Genomic DNA, 22,924 nt, shown 5'->3' with positions numbered 1-22,924 from the left:
AATAATGTTAAGAAGGTAGTTATTACATTTTACAACTGAGCGAACTGAGGCACAGAGGGATTGGGCCAATGGAAACTGGTAGATCCCAGGTAATTATGCACATTTTGGATGTGAGGTTAATGACCTTAACCCTACACTGGGCCACCTAATATCTGAGTTTCCAATGAAATGAGGATTTGTTGATGACTATGCACTAGATGTATTTCTAACATTTCGATGTTTTTCCTGAAACTGTTTAGGCATGCTATCGAATCATCTCTATGTGACTCTAAAATTCCAAGCTGTTGGGTCAAGAACTAAAAGAAAGTAAAAACTACTGCAATATGGGGAAGTGTTATGCATTATGCAAATATAAAAAAATTGCTTATTCATGACAACAAAATGCCCATTATCCTGGAAACCAGCTGTTGGGTATTTTTCAAGCAGATTTTCAAAGTTTCAGTGTAAAGGAGATCTTTTACATCTTGTATACATTTTACAGGTAATGAAGGTATAAGAGGAATGATGAGAAGAAACCCTGAGACAGTGGGTGGCACTCTTAGCCAACTCCATGGTAGCAAGTAGAGATTTCTGGTCTACCCCCTGACTCCCTGGGCCAGACTGCTGGGAACCAGGGCTGGAACCAGATCACCATGTTGATCTTAAAAAGCCTAAACACAGGTCAGTCATAGGTGGGTCGCTCTTTTTCTTCTTTAAATATTTAAAAAGGAAATATTTGCATAGGGAGTAAAAAAAGGGAAAGTTAAGAGAGAAAAAAAAAGACATTTATTGGTTGTCACATGGCCAGATGATGACTTTCCTAGCCGACAGCATCAACTGAGTGGAGACCAACATGCAAGGGGAAGCCAAAAAAAAAAGAGAAAGAGAGAGAGAGAGGATGGATATCTGTGTTCAGTTTTTCTAAGGCCAACATGATGGCTCAGTTCTGTCCCCAGTTCCCAGAATTCCCCACTCAGGGAGACACGGTGGAATGAGAAGTTCCACTCTCTACCATGGAGTTGGCTAAAAGTACCACCTACTGGCTTAGAAATTGTTCCTTACTCTACCCCTTACAAAAAGAATTGATTTCCGAAGACCTTATAGATAAGTAGTCCCAGAATTTGAACCAGAATTATGGTAGCCCAACTGTCAATGCGATGCCCTTTCCAAAGCCAAAAAGCAAATTCCAAGATGGAAATCATTTTAGCATTAGCAATGCTCCTGCAAGCAAGCGCACTTCTCTCTCTCTCTCTCTCTCTCTCTCTCTCTCTCTCTCTCTCTCTCTCTCTCTCTCTCTCTCTTTCTCTGTCTCGTGTGTGTGTGTGTGTGTGTGTGTGTAATAACAGGGAGTAAAAAGGAAAGGTTTCCAACTCAAGACTGAATTGTGTGCTGAGGACTCCGCCGCACACTTTACATCTCCATAACCATGCCAAGAGTTGACATATTGTCATTACAGTCATCTTATACATGGGAAATTGATCTAAGAGAGATTAGAAACAGGAAAAGAAATTTCAATTCAGGCAATATGATCCAGGATATTTTAAACATCTATGCAAAAATATAGATGTTGAAACTAATGTTATTGTTTGGGGTTCTCATTATTGACTCTAATAAATGTGGGTCATTGACTAATCTAGAAAAGCCTGCTGTGTGGAGAGACATACCAAGATGATGACAATTTCATTTTGGTCCCCAGACAGAGGTTATGAAAAAATTCCATTACGTGACTTTCCTTAGTGTATTTTGTGATTTGGGACACACATTTGGGAAATGCTGACTTAAACCAAGCAAAACATGTTTTGTTAGTTTGCTTTTGTTTGCTTATGGGAATGCTCATAAACCTAAATATTCTAAAGACCTTGCAAATTTGGAAGAGTAGATTTAGTACATAATATTTCCTAAATTTGTTTGTCCGTGGAACATTTACTCTACACACATTTTAAAATATTTCTTAACATCTTCATGAATTAATATTCCATGCTTATTTCCTTTTAGAAGTTAGAAAATTAAGAAAATAAGGTGGCATCAGAATAGGTGGCATCAGAATACTAAAGATTGATACACAAAACATGAAAATTGGATGAAAGAAAAGGATTAAAAAAAGGTTTGAAACAGAAGGTATTTATATATAAGTAGTCCCAGATCTGAAACAGGTGAAAAGAGATCAGAAAACGTCATCAAATATTGCACCCTGACATCTTAGGCATAGAAGAGGGAGACAGGAAAGCAACAAGGAGGGCATCAGACAAACAGGCGGGACACAACAATGCCTGCAGGTGCTCAGCTTGTATTTAATAAAATGCACGGGAAACTTCTCCAAGGTGTGAAAGCATGCTGCAGTCAAACAATAAAAATAATTTTACTCAACTGAAGACACTTAATATTATGGCAGCATCTGTTATATTGGTTTTATTAGAAGCTAGTAGGAGAGCAAGAATATCTTTGCTGTGGGTTCAGTTGTTATTTAAAAAGTACATACAAAATCAACCTCCTAGCACCTGTGAATATTATCTTATAGGTAAGGAGGATCTTTGAAGATGTGATAAAATTAAGACGAGGTTATATTGGATTAGGGTGGGTCCTGACTGAATGTTATGGGCATCTTTATCAGAAGAGGGAAATTTGGACAGAGACACACCAGGAGGAGGCCAAGTGATGAGGGAGGCAGGTAACTGAAGTGATGGGCATGCAAACCAACGAGTCCATGGATCGTGAACAACCAGTAGAAGCTAAGAAGCAGCACAAAATGATCCTTGCCCAGTGCTTTCAGAAAGAGTCTGACTCTGTCCACTCCTTAATGTTGTACTTTTGGATGCTCAGAAGCATGAGATTTAAAATTCTGATATTTTAACTCACCAAGTTAATGGCACTGTCTCGGAAGTTCTAGAAACTGAAACAACATTGATTGTAATCATAGGCGTGAGACATCGTGATTCTCAGCAGTACCACAAATATGGACTAGAACTTTTCCACATGTGACAAAACAATCAGAGTATATTTTCTGTACAAGTAGGGATACAAGCTGAAAAGTGAGCAAGTAGCACAACAGCTATGAGGACCATTACACCTCTCCAAAGGCATTGACGAAGCCTCTCCTACTTGAAAGCTAACTGTGAACACATGAAACAAGTTGAGGATCAGTGAGAAAGGATGTCAAGGGCAATCTTATGGCTATAACATTCTGAATCAACAGTGAACGAGAGAAGTCAATCAAGACTTCAGTGCTGAGAAGTGTAGCTCTAACTCTAAGAAAAATGGAAATTGGAGACTTATGGTGTCACCAAGGACCTAGTGACATATGGGGTTGGGGCAGCAAGGCTATCGACCCACTAATGACAGGTATCTATGGTAATCAGTAGGAGACAGCATCATTTTCACTTTTTGTTAATCTAATTATTGTCGGAAGGATTTCCTGGGAATGAAACTCTGGGACTGAAATTTGCATAAATGAGAGGTGCTGGTGAATACTCTCGGAGACAACGCCTGTAAGGGTAAGAGATGCAGAGTTGGGGAAAGGAAGAAACTGACCTGCAATGTATTTGATCTTGGGTGGCCATCAGCACTATCATCCCTTGTTTCTACCTGCACCTCAATTAGCCAGATTTTAGATGGAGACTGCTCCAAGAACAGGGACGTAATCTTGGGAAGGAGGTTCTTTTTTGACTGAGGGTAATTATCAAAGAAGAACCCCGCTGAAAGTCGGTTGCTGCTACCACTCCTAGTAAATCATCCCTCAGGCATCTGCCTAGCACCCTTTACATTTGTCCTCTTCTCTTTCGGCAAAGATTAGGGCCCCTTACAAGAAGTTATAAGCAATGAATGAAACCAATATAATTATAAATGAAAAATCAACCTCTGAAAATGATACTGATGTAGGTATGCCAACATTTGTAGATATCAAAGTAAAGGAAAAACATGATGCTGCTCTTTCTGGTAGTCAGAGTAAAAAGGGAAATGGGATGTATTCCATCTTTAACCTTATCTGAGGTTAAAGGGGGAAGCACACTAAATTCCTTGCAGAAAACAAGAATGCAAACAAGGCACATAAACATCACAAAGTGGAAGAGAATGACATAAAGGAATATTGTCCTCAATAGCATTTTGCTTCACAGCACATACAATGGTGCATTTGATGTGGTGCTCCACAAAAATATAAGGCAGAGGGAGTGACTCAAGGTAGAAATGAGTTAGTTTTCCTTATTCCAAGGGACCAGATTAAATTGATCCAATAGACAGAATTCTGGTACCAAAGTGAAGTTTGAGGTCTGGACATCAAATTGTAGAGGAGTCCACTCAGCTCATTTTTAAGAGCCTTCCTGTTAAACCATTTTTTTCTCTAGACAAACACGTCCACTGGAAAGGAATACTTACCCTTTAAACTCTGTATCCCCATAACCTAGAATATCACCTGGTTCACAGCAGAAACTCAAATATTTGCTGAGTAAATGAATGAATGAAAGTGATGTAATCTCTCAAGCTGGTGAGCATAAAACAGTCCAAGTGTGTGTGTATGTGTGTTTTATGAGCAAATATGAAGTTTTCAGGGTGATTTCAATGCATGTTGACAATCAGACAAGCAGAGTAAGGGAGAATAATATTTGATGGAGCAAAATTGTGGAAGGCCTTGAAAAGCAGTCAACAAGATTTAGACTTCAAGGTATAAGGAATAGGAAGCAGTGACATTTCCAAGCACAAGATAAAAGTATTGTATAAAATAAATGATTTTGACAGAGAAAAAGGGAAAAAACAAATTTTTCCATCAAACAACTTACTTCCACAGAGGTTGATTTAATTTAACTTAGCATTTTATTTTTAAACTAAATTTAGTCAAACCAGTTGCTCTTGTAGACAAAATTAATTTTAGGGGACTTTTTTCCTAATTACAAAAAATTTAATTTGCAAGTAAAAACAGGAAAAAATATATCAAATCATCCCCCGAGGAACTGATTGCTTACATTCTCTTCCTTTAGTCTCTGTAATTTACAGTCAAGTTTAAACTGTAGAGATAATTCTGATACCTCAATTTTCATTTAAAGTGTGTATATTTCAAAAACAACAATTCAAATGTATATATTTATTCCTATGTTCAAAGAAACATTATTTTAATAGCCATGTTCTGGAAGCAAACTAAACACACAATGACAGATGGATAGAGACGATGTGCTACATAAACTCAATGGAATACTACTCAGCTATATAAAAAAGGATTAAATCTTGCTTAATGCCACAACACAGATGGAACTGGAGGGGGTGACGCGAAACAAAATAAGTCAGAAGAAAAAAGACAAATACCAGATGATTTCACCCACATGTGGAATATAAAGAAACAACACAAAGGAAGGAACAAAACTAAACCTCAACAAACCCTAGAAATTTGACTGCAGAATTAAGGCAACCAATAGGGAAAGGTAGGGATTGTAGAGCAAAGGGGGCAGGAGGCCCCTTGGATTATGGTGGAGGTTTAAGGGGACTTTGGTGGTAGGTACAGTGTGATCACGTACATCTGAAGAAGTATAAATCTGTACCCCTAGATCATTTGCAGGGTGTTGTAAAGCAACATTAACTTAACAACGAAAAAATTATGTCTTTACTTGTTATTAAAAGTTCTTTGGAAACATAATTATAATGACTTCAATGTTTCAACAAATCTGTAATATTCACTTAAATGATTCTTCCATAATGTACTTTATTATTTCTCTACTCTTGGATATTTGTTTTTTATACTTTAGTTTTTGTATTTTAATAATGAATATTTCAATAAGTATCTGATTCATAAATTTTTGTGGCCAATGATCCCTGACCTTAAATGCTGAAGTACTAGAATATTAAAATTCCATTATATGTGAGTTTTATTAATAAAAATGAATGTGCCAGGAACTTACAAGCTTATTGGAAACGTATCACATATAGTCAGAGAAAATTAAAATATTGGTAAAATATACTCAAGTCTCCTACACTTTGTTTCAGAGAGCAGATCCCAAAGTTTGTTTATCACATTTAACTAGAAAGATGTAAATTAATTAAAATGATGACTTTGGCAGTGGCTCACTGGTAACAAATGTGTGCCCCTGGATTATGCTTATTAATACTCCAGCGGCTCCTTCCAAGCCACAAACATACTCCCGGAGGAGCACTCAAATGAGCGGATTTGCAGCAATCAGCAGGACAGGAGCAGATTTTTCTCCCATCTGAAAATATCATAGGAACAAATTGGCAAAGTTGGTATGATCTGGAAAGTCATTCACATATCAGGGAAACAGCTTTTTCCTTGCTCTATTCATTTAACTCCTCTTTTTCCCTGATTCCCAAAGAGGACAACACTATTTCAAGCCACATGGGCTATGGGGATGATGTGCATGAAAGGAAAGAGCTGGAAGGAAGGTGCTGGAGTAGAAAAGAGAAAGGACATTTTCAAAGTGATGCCGTAGACAGAGTATGATCTCCCCAGGTATCTGACAGCTATGTGTCAAGATTAAAATGTTGACTTCGGCCAACTGACAACGTTTGGGCTCCTAAATGGGGCACAGAAGGTCATGTCTTCAAAAATGCAAATGGTAAAATTAGTCTCTCCTAGATTACATATTTCTGTATTTTAAAAAAGATGAACTGGCAAAAGTGCTAGAATTCCCACATTGCTTTTGAATGGTAGTATTTTTTGACGCATTGGCTCATATCTACAAGTTTATTATTGTCACTCTTGTAACTTTCATGAATTGCTGACTTTTGCAGAAATTCTGAAGCTAAACAATTGCTACCATGATGCTACCTAATGTAATCGAAAGATTCATCTTCTATTTTTCAAATGGAGGATGTGGAGAAAAAGGCATCTTCATGCACTGTTGGTGGGAATGGGAACTGGTGCAGTCACTATGGAAACAATATGGCGGTTCCCCCAAAAGAAAAAAAAAATTAAAATATAATTTTTTAAAAAAATTTTAAAAAGATACTGAAATTATTGTTTTAATATTTTATAGTTTATGTATTTAAAATGCAAACCAGTTTTCCCCACTAAAGTTCACAAATGTTAAAAAAGAATATGAGTTTAATCATTAGCCAGTATGGTTTGCCTGTTCCAAATGTTTTCAGTGAAACTGGCTTATAAAGACCATATTGTCAAAGGCCCTCTCCTTCACCAAACACCACTCAGCTTCTGCTGGACCCTCTTTGCAAGGAGGCATAACCTTTGGATTTCTTTCATCTCTGCTTTGTACAATTTTAGCAAGAATCCTACTATGTCAGCTCAGCAGACTCCCCCAGCCTCACCATCTTATCATCCTCCATTTCTAACCAGGCTCCTCGTTCTCCAGCCACCTTCCAGGTTGTGTCTCATAACCCTGGACTTGCTCAGAAACATGTTGTTAGGTTGGATTAGCCAAGATCCCCCTTTACTTCTGATGTTACCTATTAGTATTTTTTCATCCAACCAACCCACCCTGTTCCTTGGCTATAAATTCTCACTTTTCCTTGTTTTGTACAGGGTTGAGTCCAATCTCGTCCCCCTATAATAAAACCCTATTGCAGTGGCCCAGACATCTATCATGATAGCGTTGAAAAAATCCTGCCTTATAGATCTCTAGTATCATAACTAATTTTTTCTTTAACAATATTAACTAATCAGGGCCTCCCCAGTGGCGCAGCGGGCTGAGCGCAGTGCTGTGAAGCTGTCCACAGCCTCTACATCATGGGTTCAATTCCCAGCCGGCCAGGGAGATACCCACATGGCACAGCAGACCTCTCCTGTAGCGCCCGCTGCTCCCCTCAGCAGTGTATTTCACTCAGTCTGCCTGTTCTGTTGCCCATTTTGTCTCTGGTGCATCCTCTCACCCTCCCCTCCCATGCTGCTGTCCTATACTCCAGTTCTTGTATAAAAAAAAAAAAAAATTAAATATTTAAAAATATATTAACTAATCAATTAACTCACCTGCATTAATATTAGTGTAATTAATATTAATTTTATATTAACTCTCATTTTTAATAACTTATTTTTAACTTAGATGGAACTGACTTATAACATATTACGTTACTTCCAGATATATAATGTAGTGATTTGATGTTTGTACATATTGTGAAATGATCACCACAATAAGTCTAGTGAACAGCCATCACATAGATGATTACCAATGTTTTTTTCTTGTGATGAAAACTTTTCAGATCTACTTTTGTAAGCAACTTGCAAATATACAATACAGCATTTTAAACGATAGTCCCCATGCTTTACATAATATCCCCGAGACTGACTTATTTCATGACAGTTTGTATTTTTATGTATAGGTTTCCACATTTGGCTTCAGAAGATAAAAACTATAGAGCCATGTATGAGTATGATGAATGAGAGAAGAAAACGGTGGTTAAAATGACACTTCTGGATCAAGTAGTTTCCAAACCTACACCAGTAATTGCAAGCAATAGGTCATCCATTGAGTTTCCACTAATCCATAACCATCCATTCATACAGGGGGACCTGTGAAAATTGAAAATTAGAATAGTTTATATATTTACATATTTGCAGTATTAGTGCCAACTAATGAAAATTTCTCATTAACATATGTTAATCATTTTTTTTTTTAATTTAGGTAGAAGTGACATTACATCAGTTTCAGGTATATAGTTACAGTCATGGACAATTCCTTGCCTTATCATGAGCTGGGGAACTGATGCAGTTCCATGTCCCCAAAACACAGAACATGTATATGAAGATGTACATACATCAATTTCATTTCTCAATGAAAATAGCAAGTTCCATCACCCACTAACTAAACATCTACTATTTCTCTCAGTCACTGTGGGAACTGTGCAGATATGGAGGTTAGGGAAGTGGCAAAGTTCTTGCCCTCAAGGATTTGTTCCAGTGGGGAAGACCAAAAATATGTATAATTACAGCAGACTTATCTTAAGAAAGCATTTCCAGGTCATAACTAGATTCTTTGGGCCTTAAAGAGTGCATCATTATCAGTAGGCCTTTTTTCCTATTAAATACTGCTGCCCCATACTGATTCTGTTACAGTCTCATCCAAATAGGTCAAATGTCAATAGAAAAATCCACAAGTTGAGAAATGTCACACATAATATACATAGGAAAGAAAAGGAGAAGATTTACACATTCCCTTCACCTTGTTTTCTTCAGTAGTCAAGTTTTAAATACATAAGTACTACTATTGCACTATGCCAGATAAAGAAGGGAATAACAAATACTAGAAATGACAGGAATTCAAGCATTAGAATCACATGGATGTTCTTGGACTTACTTTGAAAGAAACAAGTGAAGTTAGCAAAAGAACAAGCAGAAGAAGTATGTTTTTATAGCAAGAATTTCTGGGGAAAATATACAAACACACAGAAGCAGCTCAACATATTTAAGAAGCAAGCTTTTTTTTTTTTTTTTTTTTTTTTTAAATAAAACCAAATTTGGCCAGGGGATGTGGAGACTGTCTTTACAGGACACACCAGACCTTCTAATATGCTTATGATAGTGCAAATTTCAAAGAAGAGGCATGCAAAGTTTTCCATAAACGTTTGGTAAAAATAAAATAAAATGTAAAAAATTCAGTGTTACTAGAGGATCAAGAGTCGTGACACTTTGGGAAAGTCAAAAACACAATAAAAAATACTATTAAGTAAAGATGACTTAGACCCAAGGAGATAGCCTTGTTCTAACCTTCTGCTATTTTAAGGCACCAAATTGAAGCACAAATTCTTTCCTTTAACAAAACTTGGAACAAATTCCTTAGCCTGGGAGATTTTCCCCTCAAACACGAAGAAATATGTGTTAGCTATTTTTGAATAGAAGGAATGTTAAAAATGTATATTTTTGAGGATTGGAGACTTTTTGTCCTTGAGTAACTCAAAATTTCTTTGTTCTTCTGAATCAAATTTAGCAAGTAATTAGTGCATAATGAGAACCAGTTGTAGCATCAGACTCTATTTAGTTAAAGTGCATTTAAAAATACATAGGAAGACAGATAATCTGAATTTTCATTTTAATGATGCTAACCTCGTGAATGTTGTTGAAGAATATATGAGAGGCTCAAAAATAAGTTTTGCTGACTTCCAGAAAGCCTTTGGGGATTAATTTTCTCTCTGAGTTTGGTTCAACAATGTATCTGAAGCAAACGGGAGTTCTGAATCAGGGATCAGTAGCATGGAAGCAACAAGGATCTCTAGGCAAGCCCAGTGAGATGATTGCTCCAACATGGACTCATCTGTCAGCTGATTGAACTGCTGAGGGGGAAGCTGTATGCTACTAGAATCCTCTTCTAGAGACAGAAGTCTCACTTCTAAATCCACAAAGCAGGCAGATGAGAGCAGAAATTAACCAGTTATATCAAAACACAAGCAAGCAAGACCCAAAGACTCAGATTATTCTAGCCTGGCCAGAAAGCTTCTCAGAGGAGCAGGTGTGAGGAAGAGCAGGAAGGACAGGCAGGGAGGAGACAAGCTTAGCACCAAGGTGGCGGTGATCACTGCAGATTTGGGATGTCGCGGGGTTGTGCCAGCTTCTTTATCACATAACACTTAAATTTTAGTTTCTTTATCCCTCCCTTGAAGCCCAAGGCCTGTCACCTTCAGTAACTCAGAGTGACTCAGCAATCCCAGGCTCCTGCCATCTTGTTTGCTGCACCATTTCTTCTTGCATAAAGACAGCACGAAGAAAAACAGGAAAAAAGAGAATGGCATGTGCAATATTTTACATGTCAAACCCTGAATTTCACTTATGCTGTTAGCTAGAACTCAGTCATGTGACCTCATCTCATTGCCGGGACACTGGGCATTGTACTTGAGGGGGCTGACCAGGCATAGCGAACACTGGTCCATGCTGTGGTAGAAGAGCACACATTTCTAAGGGAAATCCCCTAGGACTCTAACCCTAAGGCCACTGTGGACCAGCTGATAGGCAATCAGGAAGTTTCTCCACCCCTCTGAGCACAAGGGCCTCTATTACTCTCCCGATTCTCATTACCCTCTGGTCAAATTAAACATTTTCCAGCCAGAAACAAGGTAGATATGGTGACTCAACTTCTTTGCAAGTGGATAAACTGAACAGATCTGCATAAAGCAGGTGACAATGACAAAATGGAAGCAGAAGTGGATAAAGTGACACCAGGCAGAGCTGCAGAAACCAAAAATGATACTAGGTAAAGCCCAGAGGTGCTCAAGGCCCACGCTGTCAAGGGGGAAATGCAACATTAACCCATGTTCAGAGTTCTGATTAACAATTTAAACTGGACATTCAGCTTTCTGAATTAAAGTCATATGTATCAGGCCTCCCTGGTGGCTCAGGGGTTAAAGTCTCAGCCCTATCAAGCTATCCCCAGCCACTATGGCCAGGTTGCTGACCCACATGGCGCAGCAGACCTCTCCTGGCTCACCTGCCACCTGTTCTGCTCCCCACTCTGTCTCTGGTGAATCCTTTCACACCCACACCTCTGGCCTATAGCCCAGTTCTTGTATGCATAAATAAATAAAAATAAGTCTTTTTAAAAAAAAGATATGTATATCTATCAGGTTGTGTTTTGTCTAAGATTAAGCAAAAACACAGGTGAAAACCAAAATATAGGCCAAAAAGACATTTATTCAATATACTAATCACACATGTTTAACAGAGGTCTAAGGTGCTATTTTAATTGTATTCACCCTAGAATTTTTGCAAGGAGACACAGACAAGCCTGTAAAAGTTTGTTTTCTATAAGAAAATGGAAAAGCCTCTGGAATGTGGGAGCAGGAACTCAGCAGAAAACAACATGAATTTTCAAAGGTTTGATTCAAGGAATGTGAGGCCCAGTTGGGTGGGGAGATCATCCCAGCATAGCCACCTGATGCTGTCACTCAAGTAGTCTTTCCAACTACCACGAGGCCTGCTATGAATAACCAGCAATAGCAAATCATTTTCACCTTAGATTTTGAAGTAACATGACAGTACCAGGATCCATGGGATATATTGGTTTAGAAAATGAAACAGCAGTTGATACAGATATTTCATGAAGAAAACGGCTCAGCTGCCAGAAATTGGTGTCCATAAGAGTGTGGGAAGGTCTGAAGGAACCAAAATCAAGATGTGCTGACTAGCTCTCAGATTCCCCTGCTCAGTCTTCTGAGAATCACCAACTTTCAACCAAGTCAAACACTCCAAGCAACCAAGGTCAAGGGGTCACTTTTCCTGGAGCTTCAAGGCAGGTGATTTTGAAAGTGATTCTCAGTGCCACTGCGGATGCTACAGCTCACATCTGCTACAGTGGACTTGGTAACTGCCACTGACTTAAGAAGTATGATGCCTCTTTTCACTCCTACCTTCCTGCCTTCCAGGCAATGGCATGTATAAGGGGCGGGCAAACAAGAACCATATAGTAAAATATGCTGGGAAATGTAGGTTCCTATATCCTAGCCCTTGAGATAAAGAAGAATACAAGGAGATGTAAGGCATGGTGTTACGGTCGGTTACACAACATAGCACACGAGGCATCCCCAATGTAAGAGACTATCCATCGGCTTATATCAGTCAATATTTCAAATAAAATAATAAAAATAAATAGATCATTGTAATTATTGTAATTTTGATCAATGGTTTCTCTAACGATTGTCAATTTCCCACAGATGACAGACATCCCTCTTCTTTCTGCAGTATCCTCTGGGCATGGGTCTGTCATGTACACGAAATCAGTCCCATAAAAAGAGATGCAGAAGGGCAGGTATAAAACCATGTAAACCCACACAAGCCCAGAAACAAAATGCAGCATGCCCCACATCGGTTCTGACCACAGACACACTCTACACTGCACAGACATATCATTACACCCTTTATTTTTTTAAAGATTTATTTATTTATTAATACAAGCACTGGGTACAGTCAGAAGCGCGGGAGGGTGAGAGAATTCACCAGAGCCAGAGCGGGGAGCAGAACAGGCAGAGTGACAAGGTACACTGCTGAGGGGAGCAGCGGGAGGCAGGAGAGGTCTGCGCACCATGTGGGACCCTCGCCCGGCGCGGCCAGGGATCGAACCGGCGCTGCAGAGGCTGCCGGCAGCCTCGCAACCCAGCGCTCAACTGCTGCGCCACCGGGAGGCCCTCATTACACCCTTTAGCAGCAAACAGGCATTACCGTTTAACCAGCAGAAACAAATCAGCAAAAATGCGAAGAAAATTTTGACTTTAATCCTTGCTGAGATATCAGTTTTGATCAAGGTTTAGCAAATCTCAGTGAAACACTTATTTCAAAACCGGATGTAGGATATTTTTCCTCTTAGATGATTCAAAAAAAAAAAAAGAGTAATTTGAAATGCAGAATTTAAGTAGATAGGAAAAACAATTAACCAACTCTTGCATTGTTGCTCAACAATGTGTATTGTTGCTCACATTGTTGCTCACAAATATGTGCAAAGGAGTAGAACAGAAAAAAGGGAGCTGTCACAGAGTAAGAATAAAACCATGAGTGAATAGTTTCATGGAAACCAAGAGAGCTGAACAAGAGAGCTATCGACCAGGTGGATGCAACAGCATCTTCGCTGCATCCCTGTTGGAGAGCCCATTGGCAACCGGGCTCAGAGTCGTTTCAGTGGAATGTATGAGTAGGAAAGTGGCTAAGCCAGGAGGTGAGTGAGCTGTGACGACAGCACATTTTCGGAGAAGCTTGGCTGTATCATGCACAAAGCAGAGATAAAATTCTCTCCATATTTTTCTCTATTCCATACTGGTCTCAGTCTACACTAGTGACTCACTTTGTCTAAAAGCAAGGGAGGGGGCACGAGAAAGATAATCATGTTTAGAGCTTGGAGCCATGAGCAGTATGGACATCTGGTTGGATGGTGCACAGATCCCTGGGAAGCCTGCGAACAATAGAGCTAACGCTTAGTTGTTTCCTCTTTCTTGAAACAAAGCAAGGAAATGGACAAGCTAATGTATGTTCTGTTTCTTCATTCACATTTCAAAATGGCAATATGTCCTTTATGCATTTCCCCTGCCCAAAATACTAAACCTCTTATAAGCGTGCATTTAAAAGTTGACAAAAGAAATATTCACAAATAAATATGGAAATGGGCCAGTTCTGATTATGTCCCAAATTAAGATTCATGTAGCATGTATTTCCTTTCTCCTGCCTGGAAATACCTCCTAGATGTGCATTTGTCTTGGGACTCATTCCCTATGTCTCCCTCTAAGTAAATAAAACTGTGACAATCATTTCCATCACCCCCACAAAATCAGCAAAGTGGCGTCACTGCTCAAAGACTACTAATTAGTGGGTTCTGCCATCCATACTCTCACTAATTCTAGAACATGCCTTACAGATACCAAAACGTCTTGCCCTTATTTTTCTAATAAAATCTAGCATTTACCAAATGTCGATACTATGGAGGAAAGTGATATCACTTGCTTCATTCTCAACACAAATGCTTTCTATTAGCTAAACAACAAGATTGGAAACATGTTTTAAGCAATGGTTGCAGAGGTTTGCTTTTCTGCTCCTAATATCAACACATTTCATTTTTCTGTTTGACATTGATATATAATCAAGAGAAGTAAGGTCTGGGATAGCATTTTTATGAAACCACTTTTTTTTTTCCTTGCTGGACACTGTTTCACCTAAAATAAACTTTGATTTCTGGTTACTTAGGTAACATCACAGTACTATATTTGTCTACCCATCATTTAATTCTCAGCTTTGTCTAGCATTCTCTCTTTGGCTCTCTTTCCATTTTTATTTTATTTTTACTAATTGTGATCCATGGACAATTTCACCCATTTCCAAAATTTCAAAATGGGTCTATGTGATTATTTCTATCCAGGCAGTGGTTTAGTCTCCTTCAAACTCTAGACACATACGTCCAAAAATCATATTAAATGCAATGCAAAAAATATATAAACCGTTTATCATTGCCCACAAATCTGTTCCAACTCCAAAAAAAAGTATTTAATAATGCCATCCTCTCAAGCTCAAACACAGAAATTTTAAAATCACTTCTCTGTCATTCGCCCACCACAAAAAAAAAACCTCTTTATGAAATTATACTGATTTCTTTCCCCAGAAGTGGTCCATCTAATGATCATCCAGGAGCTTCATGTGATTCTAGATGATAAAAATAATGCTCGGTTAAAAACACATTTTATCCCTAACTGCACAGAAAGTTGTGGCACAACACAAACTAGAAAGGGACCTACAAGTTCCCTGTTTAGTTCCTCGTGACTAAATGTGACTCCTTGTTGGATAGGTCATTAATGGAAATCATCTTGATGGCACATAGAGAATCTTGGAAGAAACAGATTACTTCCAGTTTAGTGTTTCTGTTGTTGTTGTTTTTTGTTTCCCCAGATCCTATCTCTACAGGGCTTAACACTGGGAATTTTAATTAAAGAAATTCCCCCTCACCTCCACCGACCCCTGGTAATAGAAGAAATGCTTGTCCTCACGTTGATGACTCACTTCTCACTATGGAGTGAAATGCAAATAATTGGGCTCTGCTGTGAGTACATTCAGAAATTTTCTAATACTATTTTACTTGTCTGTGCCTTTTTAATTTTACCAAGCAGCGCACATAAACGGTAAAGTTCCCAGGTGGCTAAGGTGGACTAGTAGAGATGAAGGCATGGGATGGAATGGCAGAAAGAAAAGTAGCAAAGACATTTAAACTTTGCCAGGATATGGGTATAAAAGATCTTCATTTGATACCATTATTATCCAATGACCAGTATTTTATTTATCTGTACTACGTGAAACAACTACTTGATTTATAATTACAGATCTGCATGTGTTTGTACTCCTATTTGCTCATAGACAACTGCCTGGCATTCAAGTCATTTTATTCACATCTGATTTCAATAATTTCTTTTGCATTTACCTTACCTCCCCTCTAAATTACACATTCCTCTCCCACAATGGAATTATCCTGAGAGTAGAGGCTATTTCTTCAAGGTATAGCAAAGTGAAAGCACATAGTAAATTCCAAATAATTTATTGCTGATGAGCTAATATTCCTCTTAATATATTGTCATTTTATAAGTATTCCTTACCACAGACATACAGACCTCACTAGTTAAATATTCACTTTTGTGGCTTCTACACAAAGAGCTGCATAGGGTTAATACTCAAATGCATCTGCTGAGTACACCACAAAGAGTTTTAGAAGACTTAAAGTTGGTTATCCAACTTCCAAACAAAAGCATGGTGAACCTCATCCTAAATTACCTTGATAGTTCTAAAAGCTACTTCTAAAATAATTTTAACATTCCAAGTTGGAAAATTTTATTTCTAGATTTTAGGATAGAATAAAGGACTTCTATATGAAAAATGAATTATGACACCAGATTGGCTGGTAGAAATAATTTTGGGATATGCCAAAAGTCTTTTTAACATAGCTCATCTAACCTCACATGGGGACAAATCTACCAGTGTGGCCTATTGCTGAACTTTGGAGGGTAGTTAATCTCTCACTCAGACATCTCAAACCAACTGGACAAAGCTGGTTGATAACAAGGCTGGGTGTTAGCCTCAAATTTGATTAAATAAAGCATTCATTAATTAATGTGGGGTTTTTGGCAAATAATTATATCATCTGTGAGAAAGGGTCAACAAAAGTCTTCTAAAATTGTTTTCTTCATCATTTAACAATTATCTATTAAACATCTATTGACCAAATAACAAGCTCACTACCTACCCACTGTGCAGTCCATTTCATGGGATTAGGCATTTAGCAATTTAAATGGAATTTAGCAATTTCCATCCTTATCAATTATCCTTAGCAAGTCAGATGGAAATTTCATGGCTGAAGAAATAGCATGTCTGCAGTCCATGTATAGTCAATCTTTAATGATCATAGAGAAAACTAATGAAACATTTTCTTCCTAAACCAGATTTTGAAATTGTCACTTTTCTGGCTTTTTCTTAAAACAGGTCAAGAGAGAGTAATCTCAAAAGGAAGGTCAGTCTATTCTTCACTCAGGATACCAAGAAGTCTAATTGACCTTTAACTCAATGGGTGTGCTCATGAAATAAAGTGAGAAAGACAGACAGACAGACAGACAAAAGGGACAAGAATGTGTTAGTTTCCTTGGGTTGCCCTAACAAAGGTACCACAAACTGAGTGGCTCAGACAACAGAGATGTGTTGTCTCACAGTTCTGGTGCCTACAAGTCCAGGATCCAGGATCCCTCTCAAGATACTAGGGAAGAGTCTGTGTCAGGCCTCCCTTGTAGCTTCTCCCTGGATTGTGACAGCACATGCAGGCCTTTTGCTGGAAAGGGGTGACCACTGCCAATTCCATTGTGTTACAATGTCTAGTGTCTGAACAGCATGGAATGTGACCTCCTAACTAATTACATTTGTAAAAGCTGTATTTCCAAATAATGGCCAAATTCTGAAATAATAGGGGTTAGGACTTCAAAGCTCTGGGGGTGAAGGGGAAGGAGGGCACACAATTCAGCCATGACACTGAGTAGCAGAATCATTGTAAGAAAACCAGCAGGAATTTTGCAGGGAGTTGCTTGCTAGTCCACAGTTCTCCCATTTCATAGCTTAGCACATGGAAAGGCTGAACAGCTTTCAAAGTGGGAGGTAATTTTTGAACACAGGTTCTGTGAGTACATAATCTGTCCTTTACTCACTCCCACCACAGCTTGCTGAGGGTACCCAGACCAGCCAAGTCAAATAGGAAAACACAGACCCCAAGTCTTGGCTAGAACAAGTTCTGTGCTTATCACCTGGACAATTTAACTGATGTGAAAGGGCTGGATTTGATGAATACCAAAAAGCATGAGCAAATGTGACTGCCCAGAAAAGCGTTTGACATTTTTTGGAGGAAAGACATCATTCAATCATTCCTCCTTGCTCCAGTACAACACTCCAGGCAGTCCAACGCTGTGCCTTTTCAGATCTTTGGGGGAATGCAGTTAGCAAGGGATTGCATGTTGCTTCAAACCAAAAGAGACAGAGTACAGCTTTCCCACCCTTCCTTGAATCAATGTGGCTATTTTCCAATATTAATAAAAAGTTCTGTTTCTGCAAAGCTAACCTCAAACTCCATTCTCTATCCTGCGTTCCAAGGATTTGATGACAAACTTGGCATACTAAATTTTACTGATCCAAATCAACATTGAACAAAAGAAAACCCAGTGCCCTATGGTAATACAAGAGCATGATTATTTTTGGACTGAAACCACTTAACACAAGCACAGCTGTGAAGGTCTCGTTCTACTTCCAGAAGATCATCTATATATTCCAAATAGTATCCAAAAGTCATAGAAATCAAGCTCAGACAGCATTATTAATATGAAATAAAGTTATGTCACACTTGGTTTTCAAAGATAGTAAATCCACCAACACCGGTCAAATTAAATAAATATTTGAAATCTGAAGTTAATGTCTAGGAAGGAGCCAGGAAAAATGAAAATTGCAAAATCTGGTTTAGGAAAAAAAATGTTGTTTCATTAGTTTTCTCCATGATCATTAAAGACTAACTATATATGGACTGCAGATGCACTATTTCTTCAACCATGAAATTTCTACCTAAATTGCTAAGGGTAAATACATAATCCCATGAAACTGACTCACAATGGGGAGGTAGGGAGCTATAATGAGCTTCGGGAAACACCCAATCTGATCTTGTCACATCCCTGCTTAAAGATTTCACTCATTTTATGATGAATTTAGGGGACATTTCAGAAAGCCTTTAAGAAAAGGGTCTCTTGTCTGCTCGTCAGCTTCCTCTCTCAACTCCAGGCAGCCCTACCTCCCTCACCCTCCCCCAGGCCCATCACACCACAGTCCTCCCTCAGGGCACACTGTCCATGTGCTGTGCTGTTTTCTAGAAGTCTTGGGTGTGTTCATTCCAGGGCTCAGGTTTCCATGAAACAAGTATCTGAAAGGGGTTGGGTGCTGGTTTGATGTGGTCATGGGTGTTGCAGCTATTAGGTTTTAACTTGAGGGGGAGTTTACAAATCCACCTTCCTCCCTCACCACTGCACACTCCTTAAGTACAGAGACTGGCAAGCTTATTATTTCATGAACAGATATTTCATAAATAATTGTTGAATAAATAAGGAAAACAGACTGCTTAAACCATATACTATATACATTATAATTAACTGTGTTTTCAAAAAAATAACATCATCTAAATCTATAGATTAAAGAGGTTCAGAATAAGAGAGACAATAGCTGTGTTCTGTCCTGCACCCTCATCAGTGATTCCATATGGATTCCGGAATTTTGCTTACTTTGGGTGCTACATTGTTAGTGATTTATTTCCTTTTTCAAAGCTACTATTTTAGAATGCCCAGGAAAATATATAAGTACAAAAACATTTAAATTGTCAATCTTCCTAGTACACAGAGATAATAATTTTAAAATTATACATGCATCTGTTTTCCAGTCTCTATCTCAGACTTTTTTTAGTGAATATCAACATTTCAAAGTGATAGTAACCATCTCAACTGTGTAACTGTATGTTACATGAAGGTGACAAATCTAGAAACAATTATTAATATAAAACAGAGGAATTAACTGCTTTTTTTCAAAATATAATTATTATCTGTCAATACCTACAAAGCTACCATGCAGAAAAAGAATTAAGGTCCGACCTACAAGAGTTTTGAGAGTAGAACTCATACCAAGGGCTATATGAAATTGTGTTTTATATAAGATAGAACTTTATAAATACTAGAGCTTTGTGAAAACTGAAGCAGCTTCTTCTTCAGGAAGTAACTCTCCATGACCTGGAGGTAAATAAACTGAAGCTAACTGCCAATTTGTTGAGAATATTAGAGAAGAAACACACAGCCATCAAATGACTCCTAGAGATAACCAGGGAAGTTCTTCCACTATAATAGTGTAATGGTTCTATGACAATGATTTCTTTAATTAATTGTTGAGAATAATTTCAGTTCAATTGGTTTCTTTTACTCTGCAAGAAATACTACATTAAAGGATAATCACTCATTTTGTAAGACTCGACAAATACATGTAATATGTCCACTGTGCAAAAAAAGATAAATATATGAAATATATAGATATAGAATATATATATTCTATATATTCTATACATATATATATATTCTATATCTATATATTCAAATATAGATAGATAGATAGATAGATAGATAGATAGATAGATAGATAGATAGATAGACAGATTCAACAGAAGGTATGTACCACAATCTTCACTGGAGTAATATCCAGAATAACCTCAAACGGAAATCAGCCAAAAGTTCCTCAACAGTAAAATAAATAAAAATGATATGTTTACTCAATGAAATAATTTATAGCCATGAGAATGAGCAAATCGCCACTGTATGTAACAACATGGATGCCCAAACATCAAGTTGAGGAAAAGAATAAATAATATCAGGCAAAACTAAGGTAAGTGAGGATAAGAATTATAAGTGATTTATAAGTGAGGATAAGGGTCACACTTGCAGTGGGGTTTAATTCAAAATAGAATAGAGGTTCCTGCTGATTTTATCTGCCTTGATCAAAATACACAGATGTTTAATCTTTGAGAATACACTGGACTGGACATACAATATGTGTTTCTGTATCTATGTTGTAGTTCAATACAAAGATGTAAAAACAGTCTCTATGTCCAAGAGCTGTCTGTATTCAATGCTATCAAAACATCCTCATGGTAAAATCCTGGGATTTACACTTTTAAGAATTTGAAGCCCTAGGACTGTGATTGACTAAGAGCATGTAAAGAGTGTGAAGGGGTTAAATAATTCCCTGAAATCTTATGAATGAATATATATGTGCTTTGGTGACAAACACTCGCCCTGAACTGCAGTCACACCTTCATATATTTCCCCTAAGTGGTGCTGCAACCCAAATGTGGTAACTACTAATTATAGATCTTGTTTAGATTTGTTTGCACACTGCTTTAAAAATGTTGGTTTGTTTGTCGTGGGAACTCTGGCAGAAGTTAAACCTCTAGACTGATTTAAGCATTTTCAGTTATGGATAAATATACAGCCAACTTAGTGTGCTTCTGAAAAAGCATTCCATTTATTTAGTAAAGTAGGTGTGTTGCTCTATAAGGTGACAGGCCACAGTCACTGAGGTCATCTCTATGCAAACGAGACCCCCAGCTGCCGGGTTCTTTCTATTTCTCAAAGCCAACAAAATAAGTCAGGACGTTATTCCTAGAAAAAAAGTCAATGCTGTAATACGTGATTTACAAAACAAATTATTTGTAAGTATTGGAAGCTTTGTTCTGTGGCAAAGGTCAGCAAACACTTTCTGAAACTGTCCCAACAGCAAATATTTAGACTTTGCAGACCATAATGTCACTGCCGCAACTACTCCACTATGCTCTTGGAGAGTGGAAGCAGCAGGTAACATGTAAACAAAGGCATGCAGCTATGTTCCAATAAAACTTTACTTACAAAAACTTTGAGTGGGCTGGGTTTGACCAATGTGTGATAGTCTTCACTCCAGTTCTGGGGGATGGGGAAAAGCATTCTGATTTTTTTTTAATTTTTGCTTTCCCTTTTCCTATGTGCCTATAAGACCAGTAGTGTGGTCTCTATTTAGTAGCCTCTAATCTGGGATAACCAGAGTTTTGTTTGTTCATAAACTCTTCTCAAGATTAAATTTTAATGAAAACAATCCCTTTAGCATCCACAGACTAACAGAAATGCAAGTTTCTTAGGATTTTTGCTAGAATTCCTCAAGGTCATCCTTTAGAAAAAATTTTTTAAAGATTTATTTATGCAAACAGGAGCTGGGGCACAGGCCAGAGTTGTGGGAGGTGAGAGGATTCACCAGAGACAGGTTGGGGAGCAGAACAGGTGGATCTACTGAAATACACTGCCGAGGGGAACAGCAGGTGAGTCAGGAGAGGTCTGCTGTGCCATGTGGGTAGAGCTCCCTGTCCTGCGGGGGATCAAACTCATGCTGCAGAGGCTGGGGATTGCTTCATAGGTTGCGTTTTAACCCCTTGCGCCACCAGGGAGGTCCTTAGAAATATTTTTCCAGGCTCTTTTCTTACTCACTATTGACCCCTCAATGTTTATTCACATCTTTACACAAAGTTTTCTCGATGCCTGATGTTCCAGACTGGGATCTCTGGCCTCACAAGATACCCAAGTTTCCTCCTTTATGGCACTTACCACAGTTGATAAGCCACTTAGCTTAGCTGTGAATAGGCCAGGCTCCAAATCCAGACTGCCTGGAATGAAAGTTTATCTCTGAATCTGTTATCTCTGCAATATGTCAAGTTATCAACCTCTCTGTGCCTGTAGTATGATAGTGACATACTACGCAGCAGTGTTGTGAAGGTTATATACTAAATACATGTAAGGCACTTATAACAATTCCTGCACATAGTAAAAATTAGAAATAATTAAGTAAATAAATAACTGAATAGTCATCAATTCAGTTAGTTCAAAAACTACTCACAAGGGAACTACATATGGCATGTCCACCGTTAGAATATGTGGTCCATAAATGCAGAGTTACCACAAACTTAGTGGCTTACGATAACACTGTCTATTAGCTCATACCCTGTAGGTCATAATCCATGGACACCCATGTTAAAGACATCATAAGACTGGTGCTGGGGTGTTGGCAGAACTAGGTACCTGTCTGAAGACTAAGAATGAATCTACGCTTAAGCTCATTTTGTCTCACTCTTGTTATTGGCCAGACTCAGTTCCTCAGATTATAAGATTGTGGTCTTATAAGATTGTGGTCTTACTGTCAGACAGTCAGCGCCTCACCAACTCCTTTTCTCTTGTAGCCCCTTCTTCTTTGTGCCAACAATGACGCATCAAAATCCCCTCAGGCTTTGGATCTCTCTGACTTCTTCCTCTACCATCAGCCAGAGAAAACGCTCTGCTATTCAAAGGCTCACAGGCATACACTACACCCAACTGGAGAGTCCCCCGTCTTAAGGTTAACTATGCCTCACAGCACAAACCAGCTCACCACATTCAGACTCCAGAGAGTAGGGCAGGAAATCTTTGGCTGGGGTGG

General features: G+C 38.3%; 1 long non-coding RNA gene across 1 annotated transcript; it reads right to left on the bottom strand.

Annotated features, from left to right (window-relative positions):
- Nucleotides 1–8,197: 8,197 nt before the first annotated feature.
- LOC119261238 (uncharacterized) lies at nucleotides 8,198–22,421 on the bottom strand. Its single transcript, XR_005128973.2, has 3 exons — nucleotides 22,349–22,421; nucleotides 22,060–22,118; nucleotides 8,198–8,440 (listed from the first exon to the last, which is right to left on the bottom strand). It is a non-coding gene; the product is annotated as an uncharacterized LOC119261238 (long non-coding RNA).
- Between the last annotated feature and the right edge of the window lie 503 nt (nucleotides 22,422–22,924).

The sequence above is a fragment of the Talpa occidentalis genome, unplaced genomic scaffold (genome assembly GCF_014898055.3).
Source record: "Talpa occidentalis isolate TD23 unplaced genomic scaffold, MPIMG_talOcc4v2.1 talOcc4.6, whole genome shotgun sequence".
Classification (NCBI taxonomy): Eukaryota; Metazoa; Chordata; class Mammalia; order Eulipotyphla; family Talpidae; genus Talpa; species Talpa occidentalis.
The sequence above is the reverse complement of the archived record's forward strand: the minus strand, read 5'-3'. Positions and strand labels throughout refer to the sequence as shown.